Source organism: Sus scrofa, chromosome Y (assembly GCF_054392235.1).
Source record: "Sus scrofa isolate SSC_HxYL_T2T_F1_AM1 chromosome Y, Sscrofa_HxYL_maternal_Yorkshire_Landrace_v2.0, whole genome shotgun sequence".
Classification (NCBI taxonomy): Eukaryota; Metazoa; Chordata; class Mammalia; order Artiodactyla; family Suidae; genus Sus; species Sus scrofa.
Window position 1 is genome coordinate 16,368,260 of NC_139402.1, and position 6,230 is coordinate 16,374,489.

Here is a 6,230-nt window from a genome sequence, read left to right on the forward strand (position 1 = left end):
ATTTGCTGATCGCACTTTTGTTAGGGGGGGTTACTGTTTAAGTAAGGAGCTCATATTTTATGTTAACTGGACCAATTTCATAGGAAAATAAGCACTGACTGAAGGTTATGCTCAGAATGCTAGGAGACCTGTCATCTGACAGCTACTTAGCTTAGCAACCATTGTGATGCATGGGCGATTTTATCTCTGTAAGCTTACCAAAGCAGCATTTAAAACTGCAGAGTTCAAAAAGCATGCTGTTGAGAAAAGTAGCTGCAGAGAAACTAATCTGAGATGGCACATGCTCCTTCAGAAATGCAACCTGTGTCTCCTAAAGATGCACCAACTGGTTCAGAATCCTCCATTACACCTCCATGGTGTGATAACTCAATCACTGGGGACTTGGACTTGAGGTCTCAGATTGAAGAAACGGCTTTTCGGGCTTTGTCTGAAGGCTCCCTGATAAAAAAGCCATGTCGCACATTGTGTGCCTCTGAACCAGATGAAGACGATGATTTTCTTCCTCTGCCCTTTCCCAGAAAACTTTGGAAAACTGCTGAAAGTGATCACTTTAAGTCCACTTGGTGGGAAGCAAATGGAACCTTGATAGTGATTAATGAAGAACGCGTCAAGAAAGAAGTTCTGGAGAGAAAGTCTCCCTTCAGAATATTTGAAACTGAGAGTATGAAAAGCTGAGTTCGACAGCTTAACCCCTATGCATTTAATAAGCTGCAAAGGAATTTTCAAAGATGTGCCTCACTAGCTGACTTTCTGGCAGAAGAAAATGAAGTCTCTGCTCGGAACAAGGCATTAAGAAATTTCCAGTTACTACTTATAGAGGGAGTGTATAAAATTCTCTTTGGACATGTGCAAATATGTCCATCCATATAGGGTCAAAGTAGACCTTGAAAGTGGGATGAAGTACTGTTCCATTTTTATTATGATGATTATTTTTTGTCTTTTTGCCATTTCCTGAGCCACTCCCATGGCATATGGTGGTTCCCAGGCTAGGGGTTGAATTGGAGCTATAGCCCCCGTCCTACGCCAGAGTCACAGCAACGTGGGATCCAAGCCACATCTACAAAGTACACCATAGCTCACGGCAACACCAGATCCTTAACCCACTGAGCAAGGCCAGGAATCAAACCCGCAAACCCATGGTTCCAAGGCGGATGCGTTAACCACTGTGCCACGACAGGACCATCCATGTTCAACATTTTTAAATTGAGGATGGCTTGGTCATAAAATATTTGGGATGATAAATCATTGTCCTAGCCTCCTTGAGGCTTGTCAATGAACCTCAAAAAATGCAGGCCACAGAGCCTAATACTATTAATGTAAATATACCAGACACTTTTCCTTGAGGACAATAGTTGGCTGTGACCACTAAGAACATTTTTGAAAATATTAGCAATGGATGTGTATTGTCTCATGATATTAACTCCATATGATGCAAAGAGTCAGATATTATGGTTTCTGTCTCCTCGTGTCCTTGTTTCAAATACCATTAAATAAATTTCTCCTTGGTTTTAGCTGCAGTTCTACCATAATCCAAACTTTAAATGAGGCTGTCCTCAACTGTTGGTAAGGAGGAAAAGAAGAGTCACGTATAAAAATGCTTCTCCAGTATCGGCTTCTCTACTTCAAGGTTGCAGCAAGAAACACTCTAGAACAGGGCGTAAGGTGGATAATCATAATTCTGATTTTGAAGCAGAAACTCGTGGAGAAAATGCATTTTCAACCTCCACAAATTTACATGTGCCTTTAGTAAGAAGGCCTTCTACCAGCCAGAGAATTTCTAATACAACTACCCCCATGAGAAGTGACGTTTCTTCTACATCATCAGCATCAGCCAGACCACAGGACAAACTGTCGTGGCTCAACATGCTACTTTAAATCAGTTGACCACGTTTCATACGCTCTCACAAAGCAGCTACTCTCCAGCAAGTGGCCACATTGTGAATTTCATTACAACTACTACTTCCATTTCTCAGTACCACCTTATTTCTCCCTTCCCGAGTGGTTATTTTGGAATGACGGTGAAGCCGTCCCCTTTTCCAACCAGATATCAGAATATACCACCAAGAGAGGGCCCTTTGTCTAACCCTCAACCAACCAACCATCCGTGGTTCCCAATGCCAATGGCCACTGATACCTCTGCTGCCTCTCTCTCAAGGCCAACACCTCCATCCTCTTCATTATTTGAACACCATCCTAATTTTGACCTATCAACGGTCTATAGATTCTGCAGGATAGTGAAGATGAACATTTAGGCTTGCAAATGTCAACAATTTCCTGCAATTCCTTTATTTCAAAAATAAACATATATATTCATCTTCATAGTTGCAATTACTTCATTTATGAAACAATTAAGGGCTGTGTTTCTTTTTCTAAAATGATATTTATTTTTTCTATCATAGCTTGTTTCCCATGTTCTGTCAAGTTTCTACTGTCGAGCAAAGTGACCCAGGCACACACCACCCCAACCACCCAAGACCCACACCCATACACGTACGCATCTTTTTTTTTTTTCACATAACCCTCCGTTGTGCTCCATCAAAAGTGACTAGATGTAGTTCCCATTGATTTACAGCATGAGCTCATTGCATACCCACTCCACATGCAATACGTTGCACCTTTTCTAACCCCCGATTTCCAGTCCATCACAATCCTGCCGCCTCCCCTTTGGCAACCCAAACACTGTTGTCCACATTCATGAGTTTCGTTCAGGTGGAAATTTCCACTTGTGCCATCTGTTACAGTCCACACATATGTGATATCGTATTGTATTCGCCTTCCTCTTTCTGAGTAACTTCACTTAGCATGATCTTCTCTAATTCCAGCCATGTTGCTGCAAATGGCATTACTTTGTTCTTTTTTATGGCTGAGTCGGGGTTCCATTGTGTGTATGTGTGTGTATATGGAACACATACACACCACATCTTAGTCCAATCTTCTCAATGGACATTTAGGTTATTTCCCTGTCTTGGCTCTTGTGGACAGTGATGCAATGAACATACATGTGCTTGTGTCTTTTTCAAGGGAAGTTTTTTTTCAGCTGTATGCCCAAGAGTGGGATTTCTGGGTCGGTCAGTTATTAGTTCTATATTTACTTTTCTGAAGTATTTCCATGGTGGTTTCCTTAATGGTTGTAAAAATTGACATTCCTTTCATCAGTGTAGGAGAGTTTCCTTTTCTCCACACCCTCTCCAGCATTTTTTTTATGTGTGGACTTGTTAAGGATGGCCATTCTGACAGGTGAGAAAGGTACCTCATAGTAGTTTGTATTTTCACTTCCCTAAGAAACAATGATGTTTAGAATTTTTTATGTGCTTTCTGACCATCTGTACATATTCTTTCGTGAAATGTCTATGCAGGACTTTTGCCCCTATTCCATTGGGTTGTTGGCTTTTTTGTGGTTGAATTGTATAAGGTGTTTGTATATTTTAGAGACTAATCCCTTCTTAGTTGCATGGTCAGAAACAATTTTCTCCCATTGTAAGTTGTCCTTTTGTCTTTTTAGTGGTTTTCAATGCCAGATTGTTTTGTGGTTTTTCCATATTTGAAAATTTGGGTAGTTAGATAGGAATATTTGACATGCCTCCTTGATGATAACGGTTTCAAAAAAGAAAATGCAACTAAGGAAAAAGACAGTGGGAGTTAAGTGATTTCTGAAATAGTCCAGGTTGTATTGAATGGATGCCTAAATTAAGATGGTAGGGAAAGAGGGGCAGATGAAGTTCAGTTTTGAAAGGGAAAATACATATTCTTTATGTAGCATTTTTTCAGCTGCATTATACTCTGTTATTTCAAAGGGAACTTGGATCTTACTTGACAAGATTGTCTTCATTACAAAAAAAAATAAATTTCATGGGGTTCCCACCATGGCTAAGAAGTTAACAAACCGAACTAGTGCTGACGAGGAAGTGGCTTCAACCCCTGCCCTCACTCAGGGGGTTTTAAAGAGGCAGAGTTGCCATGAGCTGTGATCAAAGTGCAGATGTTGCTCAGTTCCAGCATTGCTATGGCTGTTTTAGGCCAGAAGACACAGCTCTGGTTTGACCCCTAGCCTGGGATCCTCCATATGCCAAATGTATGGCCCTATAAAGACAAAAAGAAAAAGATAAGCATAAGTTAGAAAATACATTTCATCCTCCAAACTACAGCATAGTTCAGCTTCCCCAGGACCCATGTCCATAAGTGCACCATAACTGCAATAATGAAGACCAATGACATAATCAGCGATTGCATCACCATCAGCACATGGTGGTAGTTTCGAATGAAACATTTACCAAACAAACAAAACAAAAACGAGGGGGTTTCATTATTGCGTTAAATTGCTCAAACTCTCCGGGTTAGGTGTGCCTTTATTTCCTCCCCTTTATATTTCCTGGTGCACACTTATAGGTTGCGTTCTTGCTTTCCACAAAGAGAGGCTTAAATAATTATGCTGGTCTTTAATGCCAAACCTTAGCATGGTTAACAAATCCGTTGAAGATGTAGAATCTGTCTGACTTGGCAGCTTCATGTTTCTGTTTCGCCACCTTTCTGGAGCCACATTCGGAAAAATTGTTTTCAGTCCTACCAGCAGTCATGTTACAATGTTTCTTGGAGTTGAAAGTACTTCTTGTGGTTGCCTGTTGGGAGGGGGAGGGAGTGGGAGGGATCCGGAGCTTGGGCTTATCAGACAGAACTTAGAATAGATTTACAAGGAGATCCTGCTGAATAGCATTGAGAACTATGTCTAGATACTCATGTTGCAACAGAACAAAGGGTGGGGGAAAAACTGTAATTGTAATATATACATGTAAGGATAACCTGACCCCCTTGCTGTTCAGTGGGAAAATAAAATAAATAAATAAATAAAAAAAAGAAAGTACTTCTCTTTGTCTACAAAAGCAAGGCACTATTGTTGGGGAGGGCAAGGGGAGGAGGGGTGAGCCCCAAAGAAATCTCCCTGCTCACATGTGCACAGGCTCTCCGAGGGCAGGTTGCTCCTGATGCAGGCTATGGGTGGCAAGAAGACACTTGCTTGGGCTACAGCACCCTGGATTCATCTTGGGCAGGCTAGAGGCAGCCAGGCACCTCTGGTGCAGGCTTAGTACAGCAGGGGCTAAGTGAAATGTGGTGCCTCTTGTGTACTCTACAGGCACCAGGGTCAAGTCAAAGTATTCCTCTCAGAAGCCACAGGTCACAGCCTGTGACCACAGTCACCTAAGAGGTCAGAAAACAGAGATGGTGCCGCAATTGAGCACCAACAACTGTTGCTCTCACACCCCTAGGATCATACTGGCCCTGCAGCTGTCACTGCCAGATGCTCCAGATAGCACCCAGATGCTTGGAAACTGTCCTTTGCCAAGGCCCTGCAACTAGGAGCAGCAGGTGCAGCACCTCCTGTGTGGGCTAAGAGGGACAGGGTGCTTCTTCCCAGCATCTACAGTTGTGAGGCAAACCACCATGGTTACCTCTGACTCCAGAGGTGGGCATGGCCTGCTACCACTTGTGGCCCTAATCATCTCCGAGGGCACCACTGAGGTCATTGTGACCAAAAACTGCCTGTTTTTGCTCTCACTACTCTGGGAATACACACACACCCTACTGCTGCCACTACCAAATGCTCCAGGCAGCTTATAATTTTGCATGAAGCTCATTATCACCCCCTCGACCTTGAAACTAGGAGTTACCTGCATCACCTTCCTGCAAGTCCTTGCTGCTGCTAAGATCCCGTCAATAACCAGCACTATCCCTTGCTGCCTTCTCCCTGCAAATACACTCAGCACCCTTGGCATGATAGCCTGCTCACACCAAAGAAAGAAGCAGCAAATATACAAACACCCATGCCCAAAAATACAGGGTAACCACCCAAAGAATTACCCTTGCATAGCTGTAAGCCTCCAAGTGCCGCAATTGAGCACCAACAACTGTTGCTCTCACACCCCTAGGATCATACTGGCCCCTCCAAGTGTATTTTGGCTTCCCCAAACTGACAGGAAAAGAAAAACATGGGCAAGGTGAAGAAGCTCAGGAATAACTCCCAGGCAAGGGACGGGAGAATTCATGGGAAGCAGCAAACAAGGAAACAGAACTTTGGAGGCTGAGAGGCATTGAGTTCAAAAGGGAAGTAGTGGAAATACAGAAAAAATGAAGGCTGATTATCAAACAGTTAAGAGCAGATAAAAACATTAGTGCAGATTACTTTAGAGAGAACTACAACATATAAGGAAAAATAGAAAAAAAAATAGAAAATTCAT

General features: G+C 42.6%; 1 pseudogene; it reads left to right on the top strand.

Moving 5' to 3' along the window:
• The first annotated feature begins 273 nt into the window (after positions 1-273).
• On the top strand, positions 274-2,252 carry LOC110257964 (heat shock transcription factor, Y-linked-like; annotated as a pseudogene).
• The last annotated feature ends 3,978 nt before the right edge of the window (positions 2,253-6,230 follow it).